Consider the following 15452-nt stretch of genomic DNA (forward strand, 5'->3'; position numbering starts at 1 on the left):
TAACCAAAGCTCTGTAACCTTACAAAAACACATTAACTGGCTGAGGACATTTGCTGACCTCCAGTGGAGACCAGGGGGACTTACAACATTGCCCTGTAACAACAAATACACTATACTGTACATGTCAAGTTTGTTGAAACTGTAGTTGGTGTTTCTCTCTAAATCTGTGAGGATCAGAACTCCTCATATGTCGTGTTTATTAAAGAATAAACTGGTCTTTAAAAATGTCATAAATAACGTGGTAAATAGCCAAAACAGCCACTTCTAGTTTCTCTGGGATGAGAGTCCTCAGTTCACACAGACCGACGGCAGCACTGGACTATGTTTTTGTTTTGAACCACCTCCGGCTGGGAAAAGGTGAATCCTCATCAAGACCTTCGAGTGCCCCCGACATGGCAGGTAGGCGAGCGGCCGCCACTATTGTAAATATCAAAGAGTCAGAGGTCCCTCATATTTTTTACATGGACAGATCAATCAGGGCTCATTACAGTGATGTCACGACAGGAATAAAGACTGAAACAGGAAGCAGAAGGCTGAAGGCATTTTAACCTGAGACCCTTTAACCTCATTACAGAGCAGCGGAGAGGTTGAAGGTCAGAGGAGGAACACAACCTTCAGTCTGTAAGACGTGATTCGAGGTTGATGCTTCTGAGAATGTTCTAGTTTCAACATGAGGATTTTTTTTTTTTTTTTTAAGAAAAAGCACTTTCTTCACCGTTTGTTTCTCTTATCAGCAAAATGTTACGTCCCCTTGTATGTTTTTTTTTTTTAAGGTTTTAAAAATGTCTTATTTGAGTTGACATACTTGTCTTTCAATTAAATAAATATTTCAACAATTTTGACAATAAAAAAAAAGACTGTCTTGTTTGCTGTTTGTTTATATTTTGCAAGTTTGGGGAAATTTTATTACTAAAACAGGTTTGACAAACATTACACCGTTTCATTTTGGTGAGTCCTACCTGCTGCTATTGTACTGTACAAACATACATAACATACACATATACATACATGAATACATACCTACCTACACACACACATTCCTACATATTCTCTACTGGACTGAGGTCTGGGCTTTGACTGTGCCACTCCAGAACATTCACCTTGTCTTTAAACCACCTCTCTGTAGCTTTTGCTGTATGCTTCAGGTCATTGTCTTGCTGGAAAATAAATCTTCTCCCAAGTCGTAGTTCCCTTGCAGACTGAATCAGATTGTCCTCCAGGATTTCCCTATATTTTGCTGCATTCATTTTACCCGCTACCTTTACAAGCCTTTAGTTTAGCCGAACTCTAGTCGAGATTTAATATGAGCTTTCTTCAAAAGTGTCTTTCTCTTTGCCACTCTCCCATAAAGCTTTGACTAGTGAAAGCTGGGCAACAGTTGTTATATGCAGTCTCTCCCATGTCAGCTGCTGAAGCCTTTAACTCCTTCAGAGTAGTCATAGGTGTCTTGGTGGCCTCCCTCACTAGTTTCCTTCTTGCACGGTCACTCAGTTTGTGAGGAACGGCCTGCTCTAGGCAGATTTACACGTCTTTCTTAATGATGGATTTACCTGAACTCCAGGGGATGTTCAGCGACTTTGAAATGGTTTTGTATCCATCCCGTGACTTTTTAATTAGTGCCACGGGTGCTCAGCTCCGAGGCACTCCTCTACAGCTAGAATAGCTGAGAGGAGGGCAGAGCCCCGAAGCATCTATTAATATTCTGTTTCGGGTTTATTATTCTTCCGCCAAATTTCGGCACGTAACCCGTCCCGCAGCTTTGAGAAAACCCCGGTAATATATACATCAAAACGTGCGTCTTGATCCCGAAAGGGGTGCTATGACTTTTGGTGTTAAAATTCCAACTTTTCCCAAAGTTATTCCCAAAAAACTGGGAATAAATAATGCATTAGAAATGCATTGGAATTTTCTTTAGAAACCCACCTTTTTTCTACAAAATTGCACCTTTTTTCTGAGTCACCCAGCTCTCTCATACCTGCACGTAGAAATGTGATTCAAACTATAAAACGGAGGAAAACTTCTGCTCTCTCAAAAAGACAGAACTGTTTTTACATAACATGTAAACTTTTCACACTGTGAGCACTCAAAGGAGGAGTGCAAATCACTTTTTCTTCAAAGTTAGAGTGAAAGCGTCAGTTGGCTAGAGTGCGTAAAGCAGTAAAAAATAACCTTTATTTTTATTTTTAACTCGAGCTCGCGGCCAAACCGTAAAAAGGAGACAAATAATTCTTTCTGAAAATGTAGACATAGTTGTTGGGATTCATAAAACTTTGACAGACAGGGTCTGCACAAAATTTAAACGGGGGTGCAGAGTCCGGCAGCAATACCGGTCTCACTCTCATTGACACCTAATGTAATCGTCTTTTTTTTTCAAAAGAATCTCTCTCTGTCTTCACACTGAGCTTACGCACTCATTTTAAGGAATTTCTGAATAAAATAGAGACTGTAGAAACTATTGACTTCAGTGTATGGCACGGTCTTTTCGGTTTATGAAAAGAAGTAACGGTTTTCTCATAATTTGCAGTTGTTTGAAGCCATGTAGAAGCCAAATTCTGGGCAGATTTTCACATTGCCATGGCAACGGCAGCTTCTGACCTGTGTGCGTGCCTGCGTGCGCCTAGCAACCAGATAACCAACTCTCCAAGCTCTGCTAGCTTTACATTAGCCGCATGTTAGGTCTTAAATTACATTTAGTTAGGTCTTAAATATGTAAGTCCATTTACTGCTTCCTTCGTTGCTTTTTGTTTTGTTTTGTTAAAATAGTGAATGAAGTTGTGACGGTCTCCGCTGAGACTGAGGAGAAGCTACTAGCCCTCTCTCGCTGTAACTTCTAGTCGCGTTGCTCTCTTGCCCAGTAATGTTAAATTTAGCACATAAAAAAACATAATAGTGGTAATTTAAATAGTCGTTTATGGGATTTATTAACCCTCAGGGGTCCCTCTTTCATTTTTTGGACATTTTCTTTACTTTTCTTTTTTGATTTGCTGATCATTTTGGCTGTGTTACAGCTGAAGGTATGGATGGAAAAACATCATAGTATAGTATAAAATTTCAAAAAACGTCATAGTATAATAAGGCATAAAAATGGCAAAAAAAGTCATAGTATAGTATGGCATAAAATTTCAAAAAATGTCATAGTATACTAAGGCATAAAAATTACCAAAAAACGTCATAGTATAGTCAGGCACAAAACGTCACAGTATAGTAAGGCAAACAAATGCCAAAAAAAGTCATATTATAGTAAAGCATAAAAATGTCAAAAAACGTCATAGTATAGTATGGCATAAAATTTCAAAAAAACATCATAGTATAATAAGGCATAAAAATGGCAAAAACGTCATAGTATAGTATGGCATAAAATTTCAAAAAACGTCATAGTATAGTATGGCATAAAAATGGCAAAAAACGTCATAGTATAGTCAGGCACAAAACGTCACAGTATAGTAAGGCATAAAAATGGCAAAAAAAGTCATATTATAGTAGAGCATAAAAATGTCAAAAAACGTCACAGTATTGTATGGCATAAAATTTCAAAAAAACATCATAGTATAATAAGGCATAAAACGTCATAGTATAGTATGGCATAAAATTTCAAAAAAAGTCATAGTATAGTATGGCATAAAATTTAAAAAAACGTCATAGTATAATAAGGCATAAAAATGGCAAAAAACGTCATAGTATAGTCAGGCACAAAACGTCACAGTATAGTAAGGCAAACAAATGCCGAAAAAAATACATATTATAGTAGAGCATAAAAATGGCAAAAAACGTCATAGTATAGTATGGCATAGAATTTCAAAAAACGTCATAGTATAGTATGGCATAAAATTTCAAAAGACGTCATAATATAATAAGGCATAAAAATGGCAAAAAACGTCATAGTATAGTCAGGCACAAAACGTCACAGTATAGTAAGGTATAAAAATGCCAAAAAAATACATATTCTAGTAGAGCATAAAAATGGCAAAAAACGTCATAGTATAGTATGGCATAAAATTTCAAAAAACATCATAGTATAATAAGGCATAAAAATGGCAAAAAACGTCATAGTATAGTCAGGCACAAAACGTCACAGTATAGTAAGGCAAACAAATGCCAAAAAAAGTCATGTTATAGTAGAGCATAAAAATGTCAAAAAACGTCATAGTATAGTATGGCATAAAATTTCAAAAAATGTCATAGTATATTAAGTCATAAAAATGGCAAAAAAACATCATAGTATAGTATGGCATAAAACGTCACAGTACAGTAAGGCATAAAAATGCCAAAAAACTTCATTTTGTACTATTGCGTGAAAATGTCAAAAAACATCATAGTATAGTATGGCATAAAATTTCTAAAAAACGTCATAGTATAGTATGGCATAAAATTTCAAAAAACGTCATAGTATAGTATGGCATAAAATTTAAAAAGACGTCATAATATAATAAGGCATAAAAATGGCAAAAAACGTCATAGTATATTCAGGCACAAAACGTCACAGTATAGTAAGGCAAACAAATGCCGAAAAAAATACATATTATAGTAGAGCATAAAAATGGCAAAAAACGTCATAGTATAGTATGGCATAAAATTTCAAAAAACGTCATAGTATAGTAAGGCATAAAAATGCCAAAAAGCATCATAGGACAGTAAAGCCCCAAAACAGGGATTGAACCCATGACCTTGTCAGTGTTAGGCTGTAGTCCTGACCATTGTACCACAATACTTCTACATCACAAGCTCATGGTATAGCATGATATCAAGGATATTTTAGCATACTAATCCATGATATATCACAAAAGATTGTCCATTAGGCATAAAATGTCATGAAAACATAATTGTATGGTAAGACATATAAATGGCAAAAAACGTCATAGTATAGTATGGCATAAAATTTCAAAAAATGTCATAGTATATTAAGTCATAAAAATGGCAAAAAACGTCATAGTATAGTATGGCATAGAATTTCAAAAAACGTCATAGTATAGTATGGCATAAAATTTCAAAAGACGTCATAATATAATAAGGCATAAAAATGGCAAAAAACGTCATAGTATAGTCAGGCACAAAACGTCACAGTATAGTAAGGTATAAAAATGCCAAAAAAATACATATTCTAGTAGAGCATAAAAATGGCAAAAAACGTCATAGTATAGTATGGCATAAAATTTCAAAAAAACATCATAGTATAATAAGGCATAAAAATGGCAAAAAACGTCATAGTATAGTCAGGCACAAAACGTCACAGTATAGTAAGGCAAACAAATGCCAAAAAAAGTCATGTTATAGTAGAGCATAAAAATGTCAAAAAACGTCATAGTATAGTATGGCATAAAATTTCAAAAAATGTCATAGTATATTAAGTCATAAAAATGGCAAAAAAACATCATAGTATAGTATGGCATAAAACGTCACAGTACAGTAAGGCATAAAAATGCCAAAAAACTTCATTTTGTACTATTGCGTGAAAATGTCAAAAAACATCATAGTATAGTATGGCATAAAAATTTCTAAAAAACGTCATAGTATAGTATGGCATAAAATTTCAAAAAACGTCATAGTATAGTATGGCATAAAATTTAAAAAGACGTCATAATATAATAAGGCATAAAAATGGCAAAAAACGTCATAGTATATTCAGGCACAAAACGTCACAGTATAGTAAGGCAAACAAATGCCGAAAAAAATACATATTATAGTAGAGCATAAAAATGGCAAAAAACGTCATAGTATAGTATGGCATAAAATTTCAAAAAACGTCATAGTATAGTAAGGCATAAAAATGCCAAAAAGCATCATAGGACAGTAAAGCCCCAAAACAGGGATTGAACCCATGACCTTGTCAGTGTTAGGCTGTAGTCCTGACCATTGTACCACAATACTTCTACATCACAAGCTCATGGTATAGCATGATATCAAGGATATTTTAGCATACTAATCCATGATATATCACAAAAGATTGTCCATTAGGCATAAAATGTCATGAAAACATAATTGTATGGTAAGACATATAAATGGCAAAAAACGTCATAGTATAGTATGGCATAAAATTTCAAAAAATGTCATAGTATATTAAGTCATAAAAATGGCAAAAAACGTCATAGTATAGTATGGCATAGAATTTCAAAAAACGTCATAGTATAGTATGGCATAAAATTTCAAAAGACGTCATAATATAATAAGGCATAAAAATGGCAAAAAACGTCATAGTATAGTCAGGCACAAAACGTCACAGTATAGTAAGGTATAAAAATGCCAAAAAAATACATATTCTAGTAGAGCATAAAAATGGCAAAAAACGTCATAGTATAGTATGGCATAAAATTTCAAAAAACATCATAGTATAATAAGGCATAAAAATGGCAAAAAACGTCATAGTATAGTCAGGCACAAAACGTCACAGTATAGTAAGGCAAACAAATGCCAAAAAAAGTCATGTTATAGTAGAGCATAAAATGTCAAAAAACGTCATAGTATAGTATGGCATAAAATTTCAAAAAACGTCATAGTATATTAAGTCATAAAAATGGCAAAAAACATCATAGTATAGTATGGCATAAAACGTCACAGTACAGTAAGGCATAAAAATGCCAAAAAACTTCATTTTGTACTATTGCGTGAAAATGTCAAAAAACATCATAGTATAGTATGGCATAAAATTTCTAAAAAACGTCATAGTATAGTATGGCATAAAATTTCAAAAAACGTCATAGTATAGTATGGCATAAAATTTAAAAAGACGTCATAATATAATAAGGCATAAAAATGGCAAAAAACGTCATAGTATATTCAGGCACAAAACGTCACAGTATAGTAAGGCAAACAAATGCCGAAAAAAATACATATTATAGTAGAGCATAAAAATGGCAAAAAACGTCATAGTATAGTATGGCATAAAATTTCAAAAAACGTCATAGTATAGTAAGGCATAAAAATGCCAAAAAGCATCATAGGACAGTAAAGCCCCAAAACAGGGATTGAACCCATGACCTTGTCAGTGTTAGGCTGTAGTCCTGACCATTGTACCACAATACTTCTACATCACAAGCTCATGGTATAGCATGATATCAAGGATATTTTAGCATACTAATCCATGATATATCACAAAAGATTGTCCATTAGGCATAAAATGTCATGAAAACATAATTGTATGGTAAGACATATAAATGTCAAAAAACGTCATAGTATAGTATGGCATAAAATTTCAAAAAATGTCATAGTATATTAAGTCATAAAAATGGCAAAAAACATCATAGTATGGCATAAAATTTCAAAAAACGTCATAGTATATTAAGTCATAAAAATGGCAAAAAAGGTCATAGTATAGTATGGCATAAAATTTCAAAAAATGTCATAGTATATTAAGTCATAAAAATGGCAAAAAACGTCATAGTATAGTATGGTATAAAACGTCACAGAATAGTAAGGCATAAAAATGCCAAAAAACTTCATTGTGTACTATTGTGTGAAAATGTCAAAAAACGTCATAGTATAGTATGGCATAAAATTTAAAAAAAACGTCATAGTATAGTATGGCATAGAATTTCAAAAAACGTCATAGTATAGTATGGCATAAAATTTCAAAAGACGTCATAATATAATAAGGCATAAAAATGGCAAAAAACGTCATAGTATAGTCAGGCACAAAACGTCACAGTATAGTAAGGTATAAAAATGCCAAAAAAATACATATTCTAGTAGAGCATAAAAATGGCAAAAAACGTCATAGTATAGTATGGCATAAAATTTCAAAAAACATCATAGTATAATAAGGCATAAAAATGGCAAAAAACGTCATAGTATAGTCAGGCACAAAACGTCACAGTATAGTAAGGCAAACAAATGCCAAAAAAAGTCATGTTATAGTAGAGCATAAAATGTCAAAAAACGTCATAGTATAGTATGGCATAAAATTTCAAAAAATGTCATAGTATATTAAGTCATAAAAATGGCAAAAAACATCATAGTATAGTATGGCATAAAACGTCACAGTACAGTAAGGCATAAAAATGCCAAAAAACTTCATTTTGTACTATTGCGTGAAAATGTCAAAAAACATCATAGTATAGTATGGCATAAAATTTCTAAAAAACGTCATAGTATAGTATGGCATAAAATTTCAAAAAACGTCATAGTATAGTATGGCATAAAATTTAAAAAGACGTCATAATATAATAAGGCATAAAAATGGCAAAAAACGTCATAGTATATTCAGGCACAAAACGTCACAGTATAGTAAGGCAAACAAATGCCGAAAAAAATACATATTATAGTAGAGCATAAAAATGGCAAAAAACGTCATAGTATAGTATGGCATAAAATTTCAAAAAACGTCATAGTATAGTAAGGCATAAAAATGCCAAAAAGCATCATAGGACAGTAAAGCCCCAAAACAGGGATTGAACCCATGACCTTGTCAGTGTTAGGCTGTAGTCCTGACCATTGTACCACAATACTTCTACATCACAAGCTCATGGTATAGCATGATATCAAGGATATTTTAGCATACTAATCCATGATATATCACAAAAGATTGTCCATTAGGCATAAAATGTCATGAAAACATAATTGTATGGTAAGACATATAAATGGCAAAAAACGTCATAGTATAGTATGGCATAAAATTTCAAAAAATGTCATAGTATATTAAGTCATAAAAATGGCAAAAAACGTCATAGTATAGTATGGTATAAAACGTCACAGAATAGTAAGGCATAAAAATGCCAAAAAACTTCATTGTGTACTATTGCGTGAAAATGTCAAAAAACGTCATAGTATAGTATGGCATAAAATTTCAAAAAACGTCATAGTATAGTATGGCATAAAATTTCAAAAAACGTCATAGTATAGTATGGCATAAAATTTAAAAAGACGTCATAATATAGTAAGGCATAAAAATGCCAAAAAACTTCATTGTGTACTATTGCGTGAAAATGTCAAAAAACGTCATAGTATAGTATGGCATAAAATTTAAAAAGACGTCACAATATAATAAGGCATAAAAATGGCAAAAAACGTCATAGTATATTCAGGCACAAAACGTCACAGTATAGTAAGGCAAACAAATGCCGAAAAAAATACATATTATAGTAGAGCATAAAAATGGCAAAAAACGTCATAGTATAGTATGGCATAAAATTTCAAAAAACGTCATAGTATAGTAAGGCATAAAAATGCCAAAAAGCATCATAGGACAGTAAAGCCCCCAAACAGGGATTGAACCCATGACCTTGTCAGTGTTAGGCTGTAGTCCTGACCATTGTACCACAATACTTCTACATCACAAGCTCATGGTATAGCATGATATCAAGGATATTTTAGCATACTAATCCATGATATATCACAAAAGATTGTCCATTAGGCATAAAATGTCATGAAAACATAATTGTATGGTAAGACATATAAATGGCAAAAAACGTCATAGTATAGTATGGCATAAAATTTCAAAAAACGTCTTAGTATAATAAGGCATAAAAATGGCAAAAAACGTCATAGTAAAGTCAGGCACAAAACGTCACAGTATAGTGAGGCATAAAAATGCCCAAAAAAAGTCATATTCTAGTAGAGTATAAAAATGGCAAAAAACGTCATAGTATAGTATGGCATCAAATTTCAAAAAACATCATAGTATAATAAGGCATAAAAATGTCAAAAAACGTCATAGTATAGTATGGCATAAAATTTCAAAAAATGTCATAGTATATTAAGTCATAAAAATGGCAAAAAACATCATAGTATGGCATAAAATTTCAAAAAACGTCATAGTATAGTATGGCATAAAATTTCAAAAAATGTCATAGTATATTAAGTCATAAAAATGGCAAAAAACGTCATAGTATAGTATGGTATAAAACGTCACAGTATAGTAAGGCATAAAAATGCCAAAAAACTTCATTGTGTACTATTGCGTGAAAATGTCAAAAAACGTCATAGTATAGTATGGCATAAAATTTCAAAAAATGTCATAGTATATTAAGGCATAAAAATGCCAAAAACATCATAGTATAAGTATGGCATAAAACGTCACAGTATAGTAAGGCATCAAAATGCCAAAAAACATCATTTTCTACTATTGCGTGAAAATGTCAAAAAAACGTCATAGTATAGTAAGGCATAAAAATGGCAAAAAACGTCATACTATAATAAGGCATAAAAATGGCAAAAAACGTCATAGTATAGTCAGGCACAAAACGTCACAGTATAGTAAGGCAAACAAATGCCAAAAAAAGTCATATTATAGTAGAGCATAAAAATGGCAAAAAACGTCATAGTATAGTATGGCATAAAATTTCAAAAAACGTCATAGTATAGTAAGGCATAAAAATGCCAAAAAGCATCATAGGACAGTAACGCCCCAAAACAGGGATTGAACCCATGACCTTGTCAGTGTTAGGCAGTAGTCCCGACCATTGTACCACAATACTTCTACATCACAAGCTCATGGTATAGCATGATATCAAGGATATTTTAGCATACTAATCCATGATATATCACAAAAGATTGTCCATTAGGCATAAAATGTCATGAAAACATAATTGTATGGTAAGACATATAAATGGCAAAAAACGTCATAGTATAATAAGGCATAAAAATGGCAAAAAACGTCATAGTATAATAAGGCATAAAAATAGCAAAAAAAGTCATAGTATAGTCAGGCACAAAACGTCACAGTATAGTAAGGCAAACAAATGCCAAAAAAAGTCATATTATAGTAGAGCATAAAAATGTCAAAAAACGTCACAGTATTGTATGGCATAAAATTTCAAAAAAACATCATAGTATAATAAGGCATAAAATTGCCAAAAAACTTCATTGTGTACTATTGCGTGAAAATGTCAAAAAACGTCATAGTATAGTATGGCATAAAATTTCAAAAAACGTCATAGTATAGTAAGGCATAAAAATGCCAAAAAGCATCATAGGACAGTAAAGCCCCAAAACAGGGATTGAACCCATGACCTTGTCAGTGTTAGGCTGTAGTCCTGACCATTGTACCACAATACTTCTACATCACAAGCTCATGGTATAGCATGATATCAAGGATATTTTAGCATACTACTCCATGATATATCACAAAAGATTGTCCATTAGGCATAAAATGTCATGAAAACATAATTGTATGGTAAGACATATAAATGGCAAAAAACGTCATAGTATAGTATGGCATAAAATTTCAAAAAACGTCATAGTATAGTATGACATAAAATTTCAAAAAAACATCATAGTATAATAAGGCATAAAAATGGCAAAAAACGTCATAGTATAGTCAGGCACAAAACGTCACAGTATAGTAAGGCAAACAAATGCCAAAAAAAGTCATGTTATAGTAGGGCATAAAAATGTCAAAAAACGTCATAGTATAGTATGGCATAAAATTTCAAAAAATGTCATAGTATATTGAGTCATAAAAATGGCAAAAAACATCATAGTATGGCATAAAATTTCAAAAAACGACATAGTATAGTATGGCATAAAATTTCAAAAAATGTCATAGTATATTAAGTCATAAAAATGGCAAAAAACGTCATAGTATAGTATGGTATAAAACGTCACAGTATAGTAAGGCATAAAAATGCCAAAAAACTTCATTTTGTACTATTGCGTGAAAATGTCAAAAAACATCATAGTATAGTATGGCATAAAATTTTAAAAAAACGTCATAGTATAGTATGGCATAAAATTTCAAAAAACGTCATAGTATAGTATGGCATAAAATTTCAAAAGACGTCATAATATAATAAGGCATAAAAATGGCAAAAAACGTCATAGTATAGTCAGGCACAAAACGTCACAGTATAGTAAGGTATAAAAATGACAAAAAAATACATATTCTAGTAGAGCATAAAAATGGCAAAAAACGTCATAGTATAGTATGGCATAAAATTTCAAAAAACATCATAGTATAATAAGGCATAAAAATGGCAAAAAACGTCATAGTATAGTCAGGCACAAAACGTCACAGTATTGTAAGGCAAACAAATGCCAAAAAAAGTCATATTATAGTAGAGCATAAAAATGTCAAAAAACGTCACAGTATTGTATGGCATAAAATTTCAAAAAAACATCATAGTATAATAAGGCATAAAATTGCCAAAAAACTTCATTGTGTACTATTGCGTGAAAATGTCAAAAAACGTCATAAGACAGTAAAGCCCCAAACTAGGGTTTGAACCCATGACCTTCTCATTGTGAAGCAACAATCCTAACCATTGTACCACGATGTTGCTGCATGACAAGCTCATGGTATAGCAACATATTAAGAATATCTTAGCATACTAATCCATGATATATCATAAAAGGTTATTGTCCATTAGGCATAGAACGTCATGAAAACATCATAGTATAGTAAGGCATAAAACGTCAAAGTATAGTAAGGCATATAAAAATGCCAAAAAACTTAATCGCGTACTAACGTCATCATACTGTATTGTGTGAAAATGTAAAAAAACATCACAGTATAGTATGGCATAAAATTTCAAAAAACGTCACAGTATAGCAAGGCATAAAAATGTCAAAAGACGTCATAATATTGTAAGGCACAAAACATCATAGTATACTAAGGCATAAAAATACCAAAAAACATCAACATATAGTATGGTGAGAAGAGTGGCATTTAATTTTAAAAAAAGTCACAGTATAGTAAGGCATAAAAATGTCAAAAAATGTCATACTACAGTATGGCATAAAATCTCATAAAAACATCATAGTATATAAAGGCATAGAAGTTCATAAAAACAAAATAAATCATGTACTCGTCCCGGCAGTAGCCCTCGTGGCACTCAAAATTTCCCTGGAATTTTCTAGTTACCTTTTCTCGCAGTTTCTTGGAGTGTTGTTTTGTTCATGGTGTAATTGTAGCCAGGAACGCTGATTAACCAGTGACTGGACCTTCCAGACACAGGTGTCTTTATACTACAACCACTTGAGACACATTCACTGCACTCAGGTGATCTCCATTTCACTAATTGTGAGACTATTAGCACCAATTGGCTGGACCTCTGTTGAATTAGGTCAGTCACTTTAAAGGGGGTGAGTATTTATGCAATCACTTATTTTACATTATATATTTTTAATTAATTGACATTACTTTGTAGAAGTCTGTTTACACTTTGACATTAAATAGTTTTTTTTTGTAAATTCTTGTCAAAAAAGCCACATTTTATTGACCATGATTCCATTTATAAAATCAATAAAAGGGGGAAACATCCAAGGGGGTGAATACTTTTTATAGGCACTGTACATACTTGAATACATACATACCTACATAGCATACATACACACATACCTTTATACACATACCTACATACATACCCACCTACATATATACACCATTTGTTCAATGCTTATGAAGTGCTTAGAAATGCAGTGTTACGTGTTAAAATTTAGATGACATTTTTTAATTCAGAGATGAAATGATTACCTCATGTCTTTGTCTGTGAAACTATTTCAGTAACTGATTTAGAGTCTATAATGTCTGTACAGGGAAAAAGAAATTTAAAAACGCACTATATGTACTAAAAACCAATGAAATAAATTATCAATTGATTGGTTGATCGAGAAAAAATAAATCTGTCAATCAATTATCAGGCAAACAGTTTGCTGCTTTTCTTATTCATATGATGGTAAATGAAATATTTTTGACATTAATAGTCAGTTAGCACCGTTTAATAAATGATTAAACTGCCTAAGAAACCCTTTTTTGAACTGTAAATGCTTTTTGATTTCATATTCAAAGACCAGTGGCAGAGGAGGTCTGGCATATAAAAACTGTGTGTATCCAAAGCTTATTCCTCTCTGCCACACAGTACCTGATGGTCGGATCCATTCACTGTCGGTTTCACAGGATTTGTTGACAATAAGAAAAATACAGAATAATGTCGGACTTATGTTAATGTTATCTTCTTCAATGGGATCAAAATCGCATTTAAGAGAATTGCAAACTATTTTTTCCGTATTCATTAATATACTCATCACTAAAAAAAAAAAAAGATTATAAGCATTTAACAACTACAACTCCCATGAGGCTTTGACAGCACCCATAATAGCTAAGAAGTGATGATGGGATATGTAGCTGCTGAACACTGGTTTTGCTTTTTCTTCGTCACAGTATAGCAAGGCATAAAAATGCCAAAAGACGTTATAATATTGTAAGGCACAAAACATCATAGTATAATAAGGCATAAAAATACCAAAAAACATCAACATATAGTATGGCGAGAAGAGTGGCATTTAATTAAAAAAAAAAAGTCACAGTATAGTAAGGCACAAAAATGTCAAAAAATGTCATACTACAGTATGGCATAAAATCTCATAAAAACATCATAGTATATAAAGGCATAGAAGTTCATAAAAACGAAATAAATCATGTACTCGTCCCGGCAGTAGCCCCCGTGGCACTCAAAATTTCCCTGGAATTTTCTAGTTACCTTTTCTCGCAGTTTCTTGGAGTGTTGTTTTGTTCATGGTGTAATTGTAGCCAGGAACGCTGATTAACCAGTGACTGGACCTTCCAGACACAGGTGTCTTTATACTACAACCACTTGAGACACATTCACTGCACTCAGGTGATCTCCATTTCACTAATTGTGAGACTATTAGAACCAATTGGCTGGACCTCTGTTGAATTAGGTCAGTCACTTTAAAGGGGGTGAGTATTTATGCAATCACTTATTTTACATTATATATTTTTAATTAATTGACATTACTTTGTAGAAATCTGTTTACACTTTGACATTAAATAGTTTTTTTTGTAAATTCTTGTCAAAAAAGCCAAATTGTATTGACCATGATTCCATTTATAAAATCAATAAAAGGGGGAAACATCCAAGGGGGTGAATACTTTTTATAGGCACTGTACATACTTGAATACATACATACCTACATAGCATACATACACACATACCTTTATACACATACCTACATACATACCTACCTACATATATAAACCATTTGTTCAATGCTTATGAAGTGCTTAGAAATGCAGTGTTACGTGTTAAAATTTAGATGACATTTTTTAATTCAGAGATGAAATGATTACCTCATGTCTTTGTCTGTGAAACTATTTCAGTAACTGATTTAGAGTCTATAATGTCTGTACAGTGAAAAAGAAATTTAAAAACGCACTATACGTACTAAAAACCAATGAAATAAATTATCAATTGATTGGTTGATCGAGAAAAAATAAATCTGTCAATCAATTATCAGGCAAACAGTTTGCTGCTTTTCTTTTTCATATGATGGTAAATGAAATATTTTGACATTAATAGTCAGTTAGCATCGTTTAATAAATTATTAAACTGCCTAAGAAACCCTTTTTTGAACTGTAAATACTTTTTGATTTCATATTCAAAGACCAGTGGCAGAGGAGGTCTGGCATATAAAAACTGTGTGTATCCAAAGCTTATTCCTCTCTGCCACACAGTACCTGATGGTCGGATCCATTCACTGTCGGTTTCACAGGATTTGTTGAC

This window comes from Seriola aureovittata, chromosome 12, assembly GCF_021018895.1.
Source record: "Seriola aureovittata isolate HTS-2021-v1 ecotype China chromosome 12, ASM2101889v1, whole genome shotgun sequence".
NCBI classification, from domain to species: Eukaryota; Metazoa; Chordata; class Actinopteri; order Carangiformes; family Carangidae; genus Seriola; species Seriola aureovittata.